Here is a 21,331-nt window from a genome sequence, read left to right on the forward strand (position 1 = left end):
CCTTTGTCTTACCTTTGAATCATCATGGTGTAAGCTCAAAAATGGGAATAAGTACGAGATTGTTTTTGCTTCATTGAAAAGAAAGGCAGAAGATTCCATGGACTCCATTATACACAGGATATGCTTAGAAAAATGTAGGTTTCTCAAGCTTTCCAAATCTGACCTGAGCATAGACCAGTGTGATCTCTTTGTGGCCAAATGCTTACAAACTGAAGGGTCTGGCAAACTTCTAAAATCCATAACCACCGATGCCAGGGACATCATAGAAGACGTCCACAGCCACACACAGTAGTTCAGACCATCTGAGACATCAAAAAGGAGTGGGTAAAGCCCAGGCTTTGAATTCAGAAAGACTTGGATTCTGATTCTTGTTTTGATACCTATTACACCCATCAGTTAGTGTTACTATCAGATGGTTGATGACCTTCTCTAACCCCAGAGGAGGTTCCACAGGGACATAGGGAGGGCAAGGACTCCCTATGTTTCAAAGACCCAGTTTAGGAGTGTCTCATGCTCCCCCCACCCATTACAGCTCTCGCTGGCAACAACCAAGGCAACTGGGCTCAACTCCATGTCTGTTTCCCATCACCTTCTCAAGCACTCATTCCTTCCTTCTTCTAATGTGCTTACTTCCCTCCACTCAACCTCCGCCTTTTACCGTGGGCTTCAAAATATTTCCCTCTCAGGCTCTCATCTCTCATTTCCTCTGTAAGCTAAAAGGATGACATGCAATAAAAAAAAAAGTCAAGAGTTTTGAGAGTTTAAGAAAATTGGCCTTAATAATAAGCCACTGACATTAAGCTCCTGGTAAGTTTTCAGAAGGTCTCTTCAGAATCTCTACCAAAACCGCACAGTGGGTAAAAGCCTGGGCTTTGAAATTAGACAAGCCTACGTTCTATACCCAGTTCTGACTCTTACTACTAGTGTGTTCTTGGGGAAATCATATAACCTGAGACTTTTTTCCCACTGACTGTTAAAGTGAGAAATTAAATGAGATGATTCACATAAAGCACTTAGCACAATGCCCACATGGTAAGTATGCCGTGACTATCACCTATTATTAATCCTGTTAGCTCTCTCCCCCTGTTTCTTACACCTAGTTTTCCATTGACCACTAAGATTCAAGATATAGTTTTAACAATTCTTTTCTGCTTAACAGTGCGTGGAGTGAGAATACTTTCTACTACTGTTTTTATATCCATGTATAAGAATTCAGCTGTAGCATGTGCTATTGTGGGCTAGCCTAGAAACCTAAACATTGAGGGGGTGGGGAGACTATATTCCAAGTTGCAAATTCAGCTTGACAAACTTCAGATCACAATATGTTTACCGGCTTAGAAGAGATCTTAGAGTCAGCCCTTAGTGGAAATAGGCTCATTGATTCCTTTTAAGTATTCCCTGAGTTCCTACCCAGCTCCACATCACAGGTCTGGAGACAGAATTGGCAGGGGATGCAGAACAAGGCTGGGATCAGAAAGAAGTAGAGCCAATCAGGGAGGTTCCCAAGAAGTAAATAGGTCTTGGCCCTTATTGTTAGATGAAGTGAAGAATGGAGTACAGAGATCAGAGAGTTAAGTTGTGTGGATTGTGATGAAATATACACTGAGGTTTTCTCAGTGTAGTCACTCAGAGTTATAATGGCCCCTTAGAACCTCAACAGGTCTCCTAAGCAGGAGACTTGGAAGGGTCTGTCCTGTAGCAGGTACATAGTTCTACAGCAGCATGTCCAGCAGCGGGTACAGCAGGTACCTGCTCACCAAATGTATCTGGATTTCCAAAGCATGAAATATGAAATTAAAACCTTTGCAGACCCTACCCTCTGTTTATCATTTCCTCTTCTTCCGCCTTTTCTGTAGGCCCAGAATTTAGTTTTCTCTAGTGAATAGAGGTTAAAAATAGAGGGAAAGAATCAAGAAGGGAAGAAATGATGAATATTTTCATTGCATAGTGTCTTAGAAGACACTATATAAGCATCTACTGGCAAATGTAAAAGTATCTTTTTTCTCATTTATAAAAGTGAATTGTCTCTTTCTCATACTTGAATATGTCCTTGGGTAAAAGTCATCATAGAGGTTGTCAGTGACAGAGGTCACTGTCTGATCACCAATCATCGTAGAAATCTTTTTCGTTTTGCCTTCTTCTCACCTACATGTTATAGGTGAAATGAGATAGATTGCTTAGATAAAGTATCCTCATAGCTCCCAATAAGGTAACAAATTATGATGCAGGTCACTGACTAGGTATGTTTATCTTTTGATTAGTGTACTGAAACAGGTGAATACATTTTCTTTCATGATATAGTGACTAGAAATTCATATATGGATTTTGATAATTTATGTCAAGGTGATGCAATTAAATGAAATGAACCATTTATAAAGCTAAGGGAATAATAAAATACTTCAGTTTGGGAACTTATTGACCTACATGCCTTAAATCTAAGTCAGATTCCCCTCAACACTAGCATGATAGAAAAAAAAATTTGCTCCCTCCCAACCACCTCTTGGCCAGATTATTATTTATTACTGCTCTTTTCCATTTTAGCTCCCTTTGTCATTGTAAGGTAATCAGAAGGAAATTCCACATTTTGCTAATTCAAGGAGATTTCAGAGTCAGAAAAATTATGAGATTTGGTGTCTTAGAAAACGAGCTTTTCTTCTGTAATTACATAAATTCCGTACTGATTTCTATCTCCTAACCTTGCTCTCCTTCCTCTGCTTACTGTTAATTCATTCAACATTTATTGTCATGCTGGAGCCACGGTGAACAAGGGACACAGTGAACTGCATCATTGCAAGTTACAGTGGTACTCCTAGCTTTAGATGAAGCTTGATGCATGACTCAAACAACATCTTTCAGACCTGCCTTCTCAACACTGGTTCCACTGTCAGATTTCTTTTCCTAGTTCCAAATGGCTACTAGTAGCTCCTGGAACTATTTTCTTACTCACCCACTTCTAGCCAGCTACATTCCCATGTAGCTCAAGTAAGGACCTGGAATTGAGTCTTGTTGGTCCCAATTGGACTGACTTGGGTCATGTGTTAATTCCCAACCAGTCAACAAAATAACGGATATAAAATATGTGATAGGCTTGTGGTAATCACAGATCACTCTTGCAACCCATCAGAGTCCTCTGCACAATGTTGGGAAGCTCAAGACACTTTTAGGAAACAGAGGAAGGTATTAAATTGGTGCTGGAAGAAACAAAATACATCCAGTACACTCCCTATCCCTACAGAGCTAATAGCTTCTGAAGAATTGGCAGGATGATGGGAACTCACAACTCAGTGCATGCATGAATCATTTCTGATACATGAAGGCTAACAAGTGTGAAGCCCTGGAAATTTTCCCCTAGCAACAGAATTCAGACTGACTTTTCTGTTAAAAACCACCACTGAGCAGCCACCATATGCTCAAAATTGCTGGCCTCTGGCAGTGATTTAGAAGTAAAACCTTTCATGTCCAATTAGCCTACACTTTGATTCATGCAGTGCCTAAGAATTCACCTTTATTTGTAAGTTCAAGGCTTCAGATGAATTTGACAAGAGCTACTGAAAGTTAAAGTGTTTGCAAGGGTGTTAGTTTCCTCGGGTGATCACGATTTAATTTTCCCCATATACAGCTGGTTAGAGAAAACTGCAAATAGTTGGTTCCATTCATACCTCACATTAGTAAAACTATTCATTCTCCACCTTGTTTACAACCTTATATATCTATATCTATGCCTAGTCTCAGCCCCAGTCATTTTGTTAGCATTGGCCAAGGTTGAGGACGACTGCTCTAAGTACAGCCTTGTTAGAGATGAAGTGTCTCCTAAGAAACATGTCGAATTTGCACATATGACTAACTTAAGTGCTATAGTCAATCAGTTAAGAAACAGTTAACATTGATTTAGGATTAAATCAAGTTGAGAAAAAGAGAGAAATGTTTAGATCAACACCAAACCACCTATTTGTGCATATTGTTGCCGCCACCACCATAGACACATCACATCTCTGCTGCCATCACTTGGCCTAGGTCACCACCATCTTCCTGGGCTACTACAACAGACAATTCTCCTTTGCCTGCTGTCACAAAGCAGCCAGAGTGAGCTTCTTAAAATATAAATAAGAACATGTCACTTCCTTCCTCAAAAACCTTCAAAGGCTTCCCACTGCTCATGCTACAAAACATACTAGCTCTCCAGGCTATTGTCTGCTCACTCCCTCATTTACTACACACTGGCCAACTTGACCTTTCATTTCCTCCACATCTTTCCCATCTCAGGGCTTCTGTGTATGTTGTTCTCTCTCCCTTAAACACACACACACACACACACACACACACACACACCTCTCTGATCTCTTCCCACTATCCAAATATTCTTTGCCCTGCTCACTTTACTTATTGCTAAGATCTCATCTTAAAGTCACTTCCTCAAAGAGGGTGTCCCTGAACCCTAATCTAAAATAAGTCCCATGTTTTACACTCTCTGAGTGCCTGATTTTATATTTTTCTAATGTGGGGTTATTTTTATGGTATCTGGCTCCCCCTCTAGACTATAAGCTCCCTGAAGACAAGGACAATTCTGTTTTGGTCACCCAGCACCACTTTCTCTGACCCATAGTAGATGCTCAATAAATATTCAATGTAAATAAAAGAAGTGTGTTTTATTGCAGCATTTACTTACACTGAGAGATACCGTAAGAAATAGATCATGAAATGTATAGCCATGTTTATTCAACATAGCATTTAGAATCCTGTTCATGACATTCTATAAACATTCCCTTTATGAAGACCAAGAAGTTTTTCAAAGTATGGTTATGTTTTTCTTGAACGACCAGTTGGTGTTTTGCTATTGTATTCCATAAATCATTCAGTTTTGATTCTACAATGATTCTATAAGTCAATAACCAATTAGGCTTCCCTCTTTGCATTGACTGATAAGAAGTTCAGGATCAGATTTGTGAGCCTCTCCAATCTCAACGCCTGCCAGCAGTAGAGGAGATTCTCACATACATACTTTGCATTAACCTCATTCCAGTTTCATCTAATCAATCCTTCTGTCATTTTCCCTCTGCTCCTCTTTTTTAATTATAATCTATTTATAAGCCATCTTAAATGCTCTCTGGAACTAAGCAAGACATAATAAATAAATAATGACCAACAAGTTATTTAAGGAAAAGAGAAAGTATATCTATGGGATGAGTTGTGTTTCAGGGGATGCAATAAATAAGACCTCTTGTCCCTGCTGGAGAAAGAGAAAGAAGAATCCAACAGAAAAAGACCAGAATGGGTTTAATCACATGGGTAACAATGGGCTTCTTAATCCATCAAAAAAGCAAAGACCTCTGTATCCAAAGAGAGAGGAGAATTTTTACTTTCCTGAGCAGACAGATCCCAAAGGGTAAGTGGGGAGGGCTGAGCAAGGCACATCCAGGTATTGCTCCCACACTTACCAATCAGATCACCCTAATTCTCTCCACTCTTCTGGGGGAGGTCATGCCAAGAGTGTTAACACTAATTGATACCCTTCACATGGAAACTTTAAGTCAAGAGAAAGAACATCCCGTCTCCCCAAATATCATTGACTTGCAAACATCATTTAACTAGTGGATATTTTATAATATAAAGTTTACTGTATTGGTTTTCTATTGCTGCTGTAACAAATTACAAGCTTATCATCTTACATTTCTGAAGATCCAAAATGTATCTCACTGGGCTACAATTAAGGTGTCAGCAGAGCTGTATTCCTACTGGCTCTAGGGGAAAGTCCATTCTCTGCCTTTTCTGGCTTCTGTGGACCTCTTCATGTCACTCCAACCTCTGCTCCCATTCTGACATGTTTGTCGCTGACTCCCGGCCTCCCTCTTTCCCTTATAAGGACAACTGTGACCACATCAAGCCTACCAGGTAATCCAGGAAAATCTCCCCAACTCAAGATCCTTAATTTAATCACATTTACAAGGTTTCTTTTGCCACATAAGGTAACATATTGACAGGTTTGAGGAATTAGGAGGTGAATATCTTTGGGGGACCATTATTCTCCTTACATTGTTACACTAAATAATTAGGCATCTGTGGATATGCCAAGGAATGAATGTGGGATATGATTAAAACAATATCAAAGAACTGTCTCCAGTATCTGGAACCATCCCCTCAAATCAATTCCTTACAATTACAACAGTTAAGTCCAAAGACATGATATAAAAAAAAATAATTTTTGGCCCTGGAAAAGTAGTCCAGGAATATCTCTAAAGCTGATTTTAACCCTAACAAAAACAGCCCTTCCTCCTAATCAATAGCCCTCCAACATGCAGCTGTGAGGAAAGAACTATTTTATTATCTCCCCCACCCTCCCATACACTGACTCCACCCTGCCCCCACCCTGACCCCTACCCCCCACCCCCACCTGGAACTCACCAGTCTCTGTTGTTCTCCAGACCCTCCCACCCCTTCCACCCCCACTCCTAGGATTTCCTGCCCTCTGGTCACTCCTCCAGTCCCCTTCCCAGAAAGGCAGCAGCATCAAAACAGGGACATGAAGTTGGGGCAAGAAGCATTTCCTAAGAACAGGAAGGTGAAGATGCGATCTTTGGCAGAGAAATTCAGAAATTCCCACAACTCTTTAAGAAGAATTCGGCTGGATTTTTAGATAATTTTTCTAGCCCGTCTGCTAGCTCTAGATTTGTATTATGTATATTGTTTATTCTCTTGCCTTTCCTTGCTCTTGAACAAAAGGTCAAGGCCTCTAATTCTCAAGGTGAAAACTCTTCAGAATTCAGGGTGGTGACAAGCAAAGGGACATTCAATAGATACTTGTTTGTACGAATCATGAGCATCCGGCTGTCATTTGTCTGCAAATGGCAACTCCTAATTCTCTCATCTGCTAAAAATAACACTCACCTGAATACTTCAAAAGCATGTGGCTTTAGATAATATCATAAGTCATTTCTCTACTGTTTTCTTCCACTGGTTTAGGCCACTGCCCCCTTCTTGCCTATCTCTGCTTTCCTCCAGCCATTTCTATTCTTAGGTGGGTCACCACTTACTGGTTTATACGGCTGATCTCTTCTCACTTTTCCTGGGATCACACAACGGCAACCAGTCACAAATGCCATACCTCACAGAGAGCCAGAAGACCTGATCTTTAGACTTTAGACCAAAGTCTAAAAGAGAAAACTTTTTGTTGACTGTTAAAGGATCAGCCAATGTGATAATTTAAAAAAAAGAAAAAAGAAAAGAAAATGTGAATTTGTCTCAAGAGATACAGCTATTGCTCATTTATCCTTCACTAATTCTATATTTTCAAAAAACTATCTGGAACATAATTAGCAGCAATGTTTTGTTATTTCTCTCCTTCTTGGCTGGGGACTGAGATTTGGAAGCAGTAGGAGTGATGATGGGGCCAGTCCCTGGTAGAGGTTGGGGTCATGGGCTTGGGCTGCTCCCCGCAGGCCCTGAAATTTACAATCTCAAGAGCTGCCTTATGTCACATGTGACCAGACCAGGGTTGTCTCAACTGTCAGTGATGGGAACCAGCCAAACATGCCATCACTGTCTATCTTAGAGTATGCCCAAGCCTGAACTCAATAGCTTTCCTTTTCTAGAATTGATCAGTTTCAATTCAATAATTGTGTCTCCTTGCATCTATGCCAGAAAGTATCACCAGGACCCTCTGCTGTGATTTCCTGATGTGAAGAAAGCTGCAAGTCTGCAAAGACTCTCCTCCAACCTATCAGATGCTCCTGAAATCCCTATTAAGAGTTATTAGTTTGACATGATCATCTTTAAAATGTATACCCTCCTTGGGGTGGTGGGGGAGGATTTTAGGCTATCCATTCATTCAACAAATACCCACTTACTGAACACCCATTACTTCCAAGACACTCCTGGATCCTTTGTCTTTGCATGTAAGGAATTCAAGGTCCAGTTAGTTATTAGTTATTAATCACTTGTAGAACCTCACCTCAATGTGTGGGGAAAACAGAGAACTATAGATTTTGCTAAGGGAGCAGAGAAGGGGAAAGAAGGACACCATACTGAGCCAGAGAGGGGAAAGTGAGGTGAGGGGATCTCACCCAGAGAAATGAAATGTGTCTGACTACTCCGAAAGCCAAGACTGCCCAGGCCCTTACACTAAACAGACAGGCGGACAGCCGTAGTACACCCTTCCCCAGGTCTAGAAGAACACTTTTTAAAATAGCTCACAGAACTTCAAAAAGACCTTCAGAAATCCCCAAATATGAGAAAACACACTGGCTTTTATTTTGTTCCAAACTGCTGGGTACAGTAGAAATACTGAAATAAATTACCAAGCAAATCAGCCCTTTCCATGGTCTCATTTGCCCAAATCACTTGCCTCCCTCCCTTTACTCATGTTCTCACATTTTGAGGTCAATTTCCCCGCAGCGATGACCCAGGGGAATGAGACAACATTTTCCAAGCCTCAAGATTATTTGTTTATAATTTCCTCTCTTTACAGTCGTCGTTTTTGGCACAAGTTCCTTCCAGGCCTCAAATTCCCACCAAGGCCACCAGCAGCCATGTCCTGGGGCTTCACCAGCAGAACCAAAAATGCGCTTTTGCCCCCAGCCTTCCCAGAGGGCCAGTGAGAGTGAGCTTCATTCCTGCATTTCTTTTGTAGTGTACACCTCCCACCTCCCCATTCATATACATCTGTCAACCACCTGATCTTGTGTCCACATGACTTCCACTGCACAACCTCATTTTCCTTCTGACCAATGAGTGACAACTCCAGAGGACCATCCTTTTATCTTTAATTCCTCTTTTAGCACTTGGGCCTTTAACCTTTTGGTCTGGTAGAAACCCTAATGCCAACTACCCTTGGTGTCCTTGACTATGTGGTAGTTTAAACTCCTAAGGATCAATAGGTTCCAAGACAGACATGATGGTGTTAGTATCACACAAAAGTTGAGCAAGTGAGCCCCCGCCCCAGACCTGAAAAACAAACTACTGAATTATAAATGTGGCAAGGATACAAGAAAGGATATTAAATTATAAATTTTTATTACCTTCCCCTTCCCCTTCTTCCTGCTTCTACCACCCCACCCCTCCCACCTACCCCCACCCCCATGCTATGGAAGGGAGAAAATACCCTTGACTGCTCAGTTTTGACCTCCTCTCCAAAGCCCAAAGGAGAGCGCCACACAAGCCCTGGGCTTTCTTGTGTTGGCAAAAAGAAAACTAAAATATTTACAGAAGGTGTGCTGGTGACCAATGGAGGATAGGGACAAAGCTTCAAGGCTCTTGGTAGGCCCTGAAAAATCCTGAAATGAATTTAAGAAGCAGTGCTATGGTTTATGATTTGAATCCCCCTTTGGTGTCTTTATCTTTCACTTCTGGTCAGAATGGTTTACAAGAAAAGCATCCGCAAAACTAAGAGTAAGAACTCAAAGCCTCGGGGTGCCTGGGTGGCTCAGTCAGTTAAGCAACTGCCTTCAGCTCGAGTCATGATCCTGAGTCCTGGGATAGAGCCCCACCTTGGGCTCCCTGCTCCATGGGAAGTCAGCTTCTCCCTCTGCCCCTGCTCATGATCTCTCTCTTTCTCTCTCTGCCAAATAGTAAATAAGATCCTAAAAAAAAAAAAAAATCAAAAGAATTCAAAGCCTCAGATTGCTAATCCACTGACCCAGTTGACCTGAGGCACCAAGCCTTGTACAAAGCTTCCTTTTAGCTTTGAGTGACAGTGCGTATCACATTCAGTGCATCCCTCTACTACCCGTGAACCTGTCCTTAGCAAAACTGGCTAGCCATGCACTGTACATTGCTGATAAGCATTCCCAAAACCCTATTTTTATTTTTAGATGGTTTGAGGACAAATAGTTGGGGAAAAACATGTGAACAAGGACATAAAAGTGGTAGATGTTACCTTAGACAAATGGAGAAAATACTTAACAATAAACTTACAAGATGGTCTCACAGCTATTTGTTGCAGAAAGGCTCCAAGAACTGCTTTATCTCAGATTGTCATACATACATCCTCTTTTGATCATAATTAACCAGAAAATCTTAATATTTCTGGACAGTTGTAAAGAACTAAAACATAGGAGTGCCTGGGTGGCTCAGTTGGTTAAGTGTCTGCCTTCAGCTCAGGTCATGATCCCAAGGTCCTGGGATGGAACTCCACCTCCTGCTCCCTGCTCAGTGGAGAGTCTGCTTCTCCCTCTCTCTGCACCCACCCCGTCTCATGCTCTCTCTGTCTCAGATAAATAAATAATCTTTTTTAAAAACAAGTAAAAAATAAAACTATAAAACTATTCCCTATTTTGTTGGGGATACTAGACTACAATAAATGAAATAAATAAAGGGGAAAACAACACCAGTACCTAAAATTCTAGGCTTCCAAAAAATGGAGGCAGATAACTAAACATAATCTAGGACAACAACCATGTGCAAAAATATAAAACAGAGAAAAATTGTTTAATATTCTCCAAACGATCTTATAATACTTTGGTAGAGGAGTTATTGAGAGCAGAAACACATACTCTGTTAGGCTGGTTTATTTCACTATGCCTAGATTTTGTCAATAAAGGGCCATATTTGGAACCAATTCACTGCTGTTGTCTTTACAGCTCATACACTTGTTTTGGTTGACAACTAATACATTTAGGCAGATTCCAGCATCCTCAAATGCACAATATTTTCTCGGTACCTTTGAAAAGCAAGTATAGGTAAAGCATTACTGGCTCCTCATAATTCTGTGAAGAAGACGAGCTATGCCACACAAGTTTATAATCCTCCACTGCAGCAAGCACCAAATGTGCATCCTCATAAAAATCTAAGCTCAGCCCTACACCCTCAAATAAATCTGGAGAAGCCTAAGACAAAACCAGAGAGTAAACCTAGAAGCAATGGGAGAATGTGACAAGAGACAATCCAGATGACATTTAATGTAATCTATGTAGAAACATTGATAATCACAACATGATAACAACTGATGAGCACCCAAATATCCATTATTTTTCTGACTTAGGTGTTCATGGTAACAAAGTATGGGGGGTAAAAATTATTCTTGGGGCAGCCAAATACTTTGGGTACATCCTTACACATGTAGCATCAGCTCTGGGGCTGAGATCCTATTCTGTTTCATTGATTCTTGTGCTGGTGCAATGCTTCTTTGATTAGTATAACTTTATAATACATGTTAATGTATATTAACATGGTTATCCTGTAATTTTTTTTAATGATTAGCTATTCTTATCAATTTCATTTTCCATAAAACTACTGCAATCACTCTGTTGCGTTCTCAGTTCAAAAATCTTATTGGAATTACTTATTGGAATTAGCCCCCGTGGCTCAGTGGTTTAGTGCCACCTTCAGCCCGGGGCGTGATCCTGGAGACCCAGGGTCAAGTCCCATGTCAGGCTCCCTGCATGGAGCCTGCTTCTCCTTCTGCCTCTCTCTCTCTCTCTCTCTCTCTCTCTCTTTCTCCCCCTCTGTGTGTGTGTGTGTGTGTGTCATGAATAAATAAATAAAATCTTTTTGAAAAAGTATTCTCAATAAATATTTTTACATATGAAATGTAGAATTTTATCTCCTACTATCAGACATTATATCCTCAATATTTTACCTCATTTCTTAATATTCTTTAAAAGCTTACATTTTGGAGTGCCTGGGTGGTGCAGTCGGTTGAGCTTCTGGAATCTTGGTTTCAGCTCAGATCTGATCTCAGGGTTGTGAGATCGAGTCCTGCATCAGGTTCTGTGGTCACTGTAGAGACTGCTTAAGATTCTCTCTCCCTCTCCCTCTACCCATTCCCCCAAGCTCTATCTCCTTCTAGGATAAATTAATAAGTCTTTAAAAAAAATAAAATAAAAAGTTACATTGTAAGGTTATTCCATATCTGAAAAGGATCAATCCCCAATTACTGAACTTTTAGGTTGTTTCCAACTGTTAGCAATTATAAATACTTTGGTGATTAATTGTCTTATATGGATATATTGTTATTCCTGGGGATACACAGTAGAAATAAAATTGCTGAATCAGAGACAGACCCATGTTTAGGCATTTGATCTGTACTGACAAATGACTCGCCAGAAAACTTGAACCAATTTGCATTTCCTCCATCAGGTATGAGTGCTCATGTTTTCATGTACTCACCAGTATGGTGCCATTCTCTTCATCTATGTCAGTTTGATAGGCCAGAGATTATATCCTGTTTAACTTGAACATTTTTGCTCCAATATTCATTGCCCCTTAATTTATTTGTAAATTGTACATATTCTTTATTTCTTTTCTTTTCTTTTGAATAATTATTCTTATTGGGCAGCCCGGGTGGCTCAGCAGTTTAGCGCCACCGTCAGCTCAGGGCATGATCCTGGAGTCCCGGGATGGAGTCTGGGGTCAGGCTCCCTGCATGGAGCCTGTTTCTCCCTCTGCCTGTTTCTCTGCCTCTCTTTCTCTCTGTGTCTCTCATGAATAAATACATAAAATCTTTTTAAAAAATTATTCTTATTGATTAGAATGCACCTTATGTATCAAAGATAACCTTCTTCAACCTCCATATATCATGACCATTTTTCCCAATATACTTAAACCTTTCTTTCGTTTTTAAAAATCGAATATATTGATCATTTTCTTTATGGTATTCTTTACTTGCTGTTTTATTTCCAAATAGTAACCAACTGAGTAAATACAATATATTGAATACTTCGTCTTTTTCCACTGCCTTTTATATACTAAATCCTTACACATGTAGCATCAGCTCTGGGGCTGAGATCCTATTCTGTTTCATTGATTCTTGTGCTGGTGCAATGAATGCTTCTTTGATTAGCATAACTTTATAATACATGTTAATGTATATTAACATGGTTATCCTGTAATTTTTTTAATGATTAGCTATTTTTATCAATTTCATTTTCCATAAAACTACTGCAATCACTCTGTTGCGTTCTCAGTTCAAAAATCTTATTGGAATTACTTTAATTTTTTTTTAACTTTATCCACTCATTCATGAGAGACACAGAGAGAGAGGGGGGCAGAAAGAGAGGCAGAGGGAGAAGCAGGCTCCACGCAGGGAGCCTGATGCAGGACTCGATCCCAGGTCTCCAGGATCACGCCCTGGGCCCAAGGCAGGTGCTAAACCGCTAAGCCACCAAGGTCACCCTACTTTAAAATTATTAAACAGAGCATCTTTATAATACAGAGCTTCCCACCTAAATCCATGAGTGTTTCTTCTCCATGTGCTTCTTTTATGTGGCTGAACAGGGTGGTCAGAAAGGTCTTGCACATTACCAGACACTTTATAGTTTGTGTTGTCATTGTGAAAAGGGTACCTTCCATCATATTTTCTAACTCGTTTATAGCTGGGTACCTGATACAATTTTTATGGGCCTAATAATTCTCTGAAAATTCTTCACCGGAACATGCTATTCCACTTTTATCATCACCCCAGTGCTTGTATTTCCACAGTGACTATTTCTAGACAAAAGGGGGAGTGCCATCATATACAAAGTGCCGCATTTCCGTGTTGTAGGTCAGACATGGCCAAAAAGATTATATCTGTAGCATTCTGTAAACTTTGTTTTTCCCACATATTACTTCATCTAACATCCACCACACCTGTCTAAAGTGGATGGGACACTCTAGAGTAATCGAGGTATCATTAGTCTCATCTTAAAGATAAGGAAACAGAGGCTCAGCTCTGAATCAGCCTCCTGAAGAGCGTGATTAAAACGCAGACGCCTGGGTCCCACCCCACACCTAGTTCTTCAAAATCTTGGGGGCCTGGTGTGAAACCAGGGAATCTGTGGTTTTAACCAGCTCCCCCTGGTGGCCGCCATGAAGCATTTCCATCACGGAGTCCAAAGGCTAAAATTTTACATTTCTGCCTCCACCCTAGGCATTTATTCCACAATACCTCAATGCAAGCTTAATAATTGTGAGGTTTTTAAAAGCAATTTATAAAGAAGCTGGCATTTTTTAACGAAGCTCTTTATAGAGGGGATCCTGCAAAAAGCCTGCTCTGGTTTGCCACAACAAGCCCCTGTGTACAGGCTTCACCTACAATTCAGTCATGTCTTCCCAAGGTCCTAATTAAAAGACAGCTCCCCTGAACCCTGTGGCTAATGCCAAGCTGCCTGGAGACCATGGCTTCCACAGCCCCAGTGAACCTCAGGACACCTTGGCAGTGGTTCTGCCCTATACTGGCCTAGAATCTGGCAGCCCTGTGGCTGGTGAGAGTTGCCTGGAAAAGTGGCAGGGTGCTCCAAGCACAGAGACCACCCAGCAGAGCCCCATTGCCATGGCATCCTCTCACAGCAGGTGGCCAGCTCCAGTGGAGGCCGGCATTGCTGGGGACCCCATCCTGCCACTTAGCATCCAGAAGAGCTTATGACGATCCTTTGAGAAATGCCAAATATTCATCTACAGAAAATAGGTGTCTCAGAGAAAACTTTCAGTTTGGGTAGAGCTTGATGCACTTTGTAGTCACTCAACCATTATTTATGGAGTTACATGGCAGGCCCATGCTAAACTCCATGACGTGAGAGTAAATAACACACAGCACAGTATGGCCCGGGCACAGTATGGCCTGGTGAGCAAGGCCCGGTGAGGCTTAATGTATTTGGGGGGAATCAAGAAAAAGTTATGGAAGTGAGTTTTATGGTTGTGAATGTTTTCCAGACACACAAGTGTGGAGAAAGCATTCCAGCAGAATTTCTTTTTCCAGTATTCCAGAGGGAACAGCTTAAGCGAAGGCATCATGAGTATAATAGATTACAAAAAGTTTGGATCATCGGAGGGTAAAAAAATAAAAGAGAGGGTAAACCAGGGCCAGACTACAAGGACTTTGTATACTCTTAGAAGGTATTTGAAGTTTATCTTGGAGATCTTTGGGAGCCACAGCTGCATGAACTCCGGTGGCAGTAAGGAAAGCACAGCAGATGAGCCTGGAGAACCGGAGGTGGATTAGGAGGCCTTGGCAATTGACAAGGCTGGGAGTTAGGGGTCACCAGGGGACAGCTACAAGAATGGTAAAGAGGACCCAGGTTCCTGAGCTATCTAACAGGTAGAATTGTCAAGATGTGCAGACCAAATGAATGTTGTGGAAGGAAAAATGAGGCCAAGCAGAACTCTGAAATTCCAGGGTGTGGACGTCATGGAATCATGACTTTTTTTAAATTCCTTGAAAACTCTTGACAGGAACACACTATTAGTGTATTCATCCCCAGTCAGCTCCAAGAGTCCTAGAATTAAACAAGCTCTTCCCTCTTCTCCTCCTCCTCCGTCTCTTCCATCATCAAACAAGTACTGACAAGGGCAGACTTTTCCAGAACACCCACCCCACACCCAGAGCCAAGACAACTCCATTCCCACAAGCTCTGTTCTCAAAGTATTGTTCTTTTTTTTTTTAAGATTTTATTTATTTATTCATGAGAGACACAGAGAGGGAGGCAAGACACGGGCAGAGGGAGAAGCAGGCTCCCCACAGGGAACCAGATGAGAGAGTCAATCCAGGGACTCCAGAATCATGCCCTGAGCCGAAGGCAGATGCTCAACCACTGAGCCACCCATGTGTCCCTCAAAAGTATTGTTCTTTAAGAAGCTGTTTGTTCAGTGATGCCACCTTATATTTGTGAAAGCTGCTCTGTACAAAATCGTCATACTCCTGCTCTCTTTTGCTCCTCAAATTTCCAATGAGAAAATCAAGACTTAGAAAAGCTATGGCTTGCTCAAGCTCCCAGAGTTCATTTACAGTGAGTACACAGTTCCATCCAGTTCTTCTGCCTTAAAATCCAGGGCAGTTACAACTTGAAATAACTACAAACCAAATCCCCTGTCAAGAGAAAGAAATGTGACCAGGGATGGAAAATGCAGGGCAAATATGTGGTACCCTGTTCACATGGGGTTCTCCTTATTGTAGGACACATATACAGACCTAACCAAAAAAAAAAAAAAAGTCCTCAATTTGGAGTCCTTCTTTTAAAAAAAAAAAAATATTTTATTTATTTATTCATGAGACAGAGAGACAGAGAGGCAGAGACACAGGCCGAGGGAGGAGCAGGCTCCATGTAGGGAGCTAGACACGGGACTCGATCCCGAGTCTCCAGGATCAGGCCCTGGGCCGCAGGCAGCGCTAAACCACTGGGTCACCCAGGCTGCCCTTGGAGTCCTTCCTAACAGATTCTCAGGTCGCCTGTTTGGTTTTCTCCTCAGTCTGTGTTCTGCAGAACAAGATCTCATACCACACATCAAATAAAAGACCTCCCCAGGCAACTTTATTTGGGGGCGGAGCGAGGGGTGGGGTGGGGAGAGGGTGGAAGGGGAGGGAGAGTCTGCTGCTCAGCGAGTAAGAAGCATTCCTTGCAAAAAAGGGGAAAGAGCTGGCTGGGGTGGGCTGGTGTAGATGGGTACAAAAGGTTTCAAGCTGCATGAAGAAGATCATATCTGTTGGAAGTTTGAAACCCATCAGGAAGGAATTCATCACCACTGATATTTAGGCAAATGTATTGTGTATTTCTAGCTTCATAGTTTTCTAACCTACCTTAATTTGGAGAAAATCTCAGATGCTTCTGAGCTGGTTCCTTATAAAATGAACATGCACATTGTGAGGCTTCAACCAGGTCACAAACACACACAAGCAGCTCCTAAGAGTGGCCGGTGAAGCTAGGTAAGTCACTGCCCCAGATGGGCTCTTCCAGAAACGAGGAAAAACAGGTCAGTTCAGAGAAGAAAAGATCAGTGGGTGACCCTGAAGACGTCCAGTCAGCTAAGCATGATGAGAGTCAGAATCGAAAATTTCCACTTAAACTCTCCATTTCTTACAGCCCCCTAGACGCGGACAAACTGTTGCAATGATTACCCCCAGATTTTGAACGGCTTAGAAAGAGTTTTTATTCCCCCTTAGGGTAAACATGATTTGTTTACTTTCCAGGTGAGAGAGACCTACTGGCTTGCCCAACCTCTCACCAAATGAGTCACAAAGCAGGAACTTGGATTCAGACATGAACAAAAATTACCTGAAGCTTAGATATAAGGCCAAGAGCATGAAACTGTCCTTTTGCTGCCATGTTGGGGTGCCCTTCCCCCCAGGGATCAATAATCTAGGGGAATGTACCTTTGGTTGATCCTGCTGTTAACTAGAAAGAAGCTTAGACTTTCTGAAGGTGCATGTTAACTTGTAAATCTTGTCAGATAGACACGCAAAGAATTCCTGTTTAGTAGAAAAGAGAACACTGAAGGTTATCTTTCCCATAGGACAACAACTAGTTTCCCACTGAATCTAGTCATTCCATCCTAACATTTTGCTTTTTTAAGTACCTGTACATGTCAATTCTTCAAAATGCTCCTTGTACAAGATCTGTCATCTTACCGCTTCTCTCACCAATGAGTCAATAAATCTTTGACCTATCTTCACCCTATGCTCACCTGAGAACACGTTTTCAACTTGCTTAAAACTCTATTTCTTGCTATGTATATAATCTAGTGTTTCTTCCTCCAAAATAGCACCTGTACGGCATTGCATGCAGGCACCTCGTCGAATGTGCCTCATCCAACCTCCCAAATAGAGTACACTCCACATAAGCCATGCAGACAGCTGGCTAGGTGCTGGGGATGGAAGGGCGGCTTCCTCCCAACTGACCTGGCATTCCCACTATTTCAGTTCTTTGGATTCATCATGTCGACCTCAAAAGACTGCTCTTGGAACACGAGATGGCCAGCCCATCAGCTAGCAAGCGAGGGACTCTGGATCAGTTTCCTGGTGCTTCTGATGGGCTGGGCTGCTGGTCAGAGCTGGCTTCCCAGGAACGATCCACACTTCCTCATCCAGGTTTGCAAATGACACACACAGGGGCAGATGCGAGGTGACTGAAATGCCGAGGGGAGTAGGCTCAGAGCCCGACTGGGACATTTTCTTTCTGGGTGAAACTCACTGATCCTTTAAGAGAGCAAACCCCTGACTTAGACTTCATTAGCACCCCATCCAGCTCACAAAATTAACCACTCCCATCTGCCCAAAGGAACACAAGGAAGCAAAGAGTTTAATGGATCTAAAGAAGGCCCTCGTTTTACATCTTAACAGGTCACTGACAACTCCTCACTCTTTACTGAGAGAACCAACTGAGCCATTAGCAGGTCATTTGGCCTGCTCTCTTTAAAACCCCTTTAAGCTCGGTAAACAACTCTAATAGCTCCAAGAATAGTTGGTGATCTGGGATTTTAGCCTGACCACGGCCTGCCAACAGATCTGCTGGCTGCAGGTGCTTCCTAGCAGTTAGTGCCTTGCAGGGAGCTTCAAGCTGCAGCTTGGCACATTTTGAAGGACTTTCTTCCCTCTGAACTGCCCCTGGTGTTCCACTTGTGTACCATGTGTTCAGCATCAACCACATATACCAGGGATCCGGCTGTGGCCTGCGCAGGATAGGAAATATGGAGATTCTGTCCTCAAGGGTCTTCCTATCCAGTGGGAGATATAAGACTTGGATGTAAGTAGCTATCATGTAGGGTAGAGAGTGACCAGTAATTCACAAACATTATGAATTTTTGTACCAGCTATGTGCCCTGGCTGTTCAGTGGAGAGCCTGCCATTACTTCAGGTTCAGGAAGCATTTGGTGAAGGAGGGAAGGTAATAATTGCTCAGCACTTACTGTGGACCAGGCTGTGTGTCAGTCATTTTCTCACTTAATTTGCTTTTCACAAGTGCTCTCTTTGATAGGTGATGTTATCTCCATTTTTAACAAATAAGAATGGAGGGGCTCAGCGATGTTAGGTGACTTTCCCAAGATCACTCAGATGGTGAATAGCAAAGATAGGTATTGAACACAGAACCATCTGACTTAAAAGATCCTGCTCTTTCAACCTCACTACATTTGCTGTTAGCATTTTAGGGCACACCTACCTTCTGTGCTGTCATGACTGATTTGTTTCCAAATTGAGGAACTTTGTAGGATACAGGTTGGCAATAAGGCATGCCCTGCTACTTTAAGATATGGATTCACAAAGCCATCTGCACTCTCGACAGTGTATGATTAATGCTTGGATCTATCCCTTGGTATTCCCTAGCGTCATCTGTGTGATCTGCTTATCTGCCTTCCAGTAAAATGGGAGACTAACAGGGCAGAGAAGAGAGAAGAACAGTGATTTCCAGGGACAGAGGTACAAGCTCCCTTAGGATCCTTCCACCAGGGCTGTCCAAATACACAGAACAGACAGCCACTACCCAGCAAAGCTGAAAGCCAGCAAGATTTCCACCTGAAAAATGCCATCCTCCCTCCTCCCACCATTTTGCCTTGGTACAGGAAATTACTTCAATTCCTTCTCTTTTACTTTCTTTTTTTTTTTTTAAGAGTTTATTTATTTATTCATGAGAGACACTGAGAGAGAGGCAGAGACACAGGCAGAGGGAGAAGCAGGCTCCCCACTGAGCAGGGAGCCCCAGGAAGGATTCATCCCAGGTCCTGGGGGTCATGCCATCAGCCGAAGGCAGATGCTCAACCACTGAGCCACCCAGGTGTCCTTCTCTTTTACTTTCTTCAGGAAAAAGAATTGGGGACTTTCACAGCTTAACAAAGCCTTCAGAAAAAAATCAAAATTAGTGAGTCAGGGCAGCCAGACCCTGCATGCTCACCTATTCCTGCCCACATCCCCCAGTAAACCCTGAGTGACTCACAGCCATGAAGCTCCAGCAGAGAGTGTGTTTGTGTGTGTGTGTGTGTAGCACATGCACACACTAGCAGCAGTGCCCCTGCACGTTCCCACCCCTACCGGCACACACGCACGTGCACACACGCACAGTAATACAGTGATGTCCCTACTGTGTGCCCCCACACTCTTCCACGCTGCCCCGGCATAGTGTTTGCTACATGTCACGGTGCCCAGGCTCTGCCCATGAACCGCTCGTCCCTGCACTCCATGACAGGAGGAATCACATCTGGTGTTTCTACTCCCAATACTGAGTGTGCTCCAGGAACTCAATAAAGCCTTGAGTTAGGGAAGGACAGACTGAAGCGAAGACTGCCCAGAGCCTCCTCCCACAGCCCAGCCTCACTGGGCCTGCACTCCCCCGGGCCTGGTGTAAGTTCCGGCTGTCAAAGCTGCCAAGGGAGAGAAGAGTGAAGCTGACGGGAGAGCAGGCCAGAGGGAAAGGCCCCAGAGCTCCTATGACAAAGGTCAGAGCCATTGCTCAGGAATATCCACAGTGCCCAAAGGGCCGTGAGGATGACTCGCATCTGCAGCTCGCTCCACAGATGGCCCTGGGCCTGTAGGTCGTGGGAGGCTCCAGGACGGTCTCCAGAACAGCTGCCCCTGACCTGTGTGTACTGGGCTCACCAGAGGCCGGAAATTCCATGTTGTAATGGTTGGATTTTTTCCCTTCATTCCTGATCCATGACTAGGTAGTGAATTGGTCATTAAAGAAACCATTTAGGCAGATTTCGGGAACATCTGACTGGGTTCTGAGCATGTAGGAAGGGGAAAATAAAACAAGACAAAGCTCTGGGCCACACAGTCTCACCTTCATTTCCATTGCTTGCCTGACATGTGAAAGGAAACAAAAATGTTTGGATGCCCCTCTTCTGTCAGCATTGTCAGCAGCGGTGCACGGAGCTGGGTTCACCACTTGAAAACACACATTTGGAAGCTCCTCTGAGTGGCCGCAGCCATGTTATCAGGCTGAACACATGTTGATCTGGGTAGATTAGAGAAATCGTTCCTGGTGTCTAGGGAGACAGCACTTCTAAACAAGTGTTTTTCAGAGAATGAGCCATTGAGATGTACGTAGCATACATGTAGCCCAGGGTCCTGGAAACAAAAGTCAAATCAGTACCAAATCAGCGAGGCTCAGCAACAGGCTGAAGAATGGGGCGGGCAGCGGGCATGTGTGAGAGAGGCCGTGATAAAGGTTACTGAGCAGTGGATCTTTCTTTCCTGCACAGCCAACAGTTGGAAGAACCAAAATTATCTTTACGCTGCACTTGCACATTTTTTGATCAAGTAGGGGGAAAAAAATCACATTCTCCCTCACATTTTACTTCCTTTTTCTAAAAAGAGATTAAATGGAGCTTTGGGGGGGGGGCGGTGGGATTTAAATTCACTCTCTCCATCCACTGTGAGATTGTATTACTTTTGCATTCCTGGTGTTCGATCTCAGTTTAGTTACAAGTTGAGACTTTATTTCATCCCCAGACATGTACAGAGTGGCTGGTATCCCTCTATTACTTCTCCCTTATGGACACAATTACTTGCAAGGCAGGAAGCCAGCTGGGTAAATCAGACTGTCTACTTTTCCCTCTACGTACACCCTTTAGGTCTGTGCAAGCAAACCCATCCCACATCTCCTCCTGCAACTGACATTCAGTATTGTAATAAATCAATTAGGCTAAAGCACTGGAC

The 21,331-nt window shown here is 42.7% G+C and overlaps 1 protein-coding gene across 1 annotated transcript in view; it reads left to right on the forward strand.

Moving 5' to 3' along the window:
- Positions 1–21,331, forward strand: part of RHOJ (ras homolog family member J) — a 79,422-nt gene that overhangs the window by 34,182 nt on the left and 23,909 nt on the right. The window lies entirely within an intron of this gene.

This window comes from Canis aureus, chromosome 9, assembly GCF_053574225.1.
Source record: "Canis aureus isolate CA01 chromosome 9, VMU_Caureus_v.1.0, whole genome shotgun sequence".
NCBI classification, from domain to species: domain Eukaryota; kingdom Metazoa; phylum Chordata; class Mammalia; order Carnivora; family Canidae; genus Canis; species Canis aureus.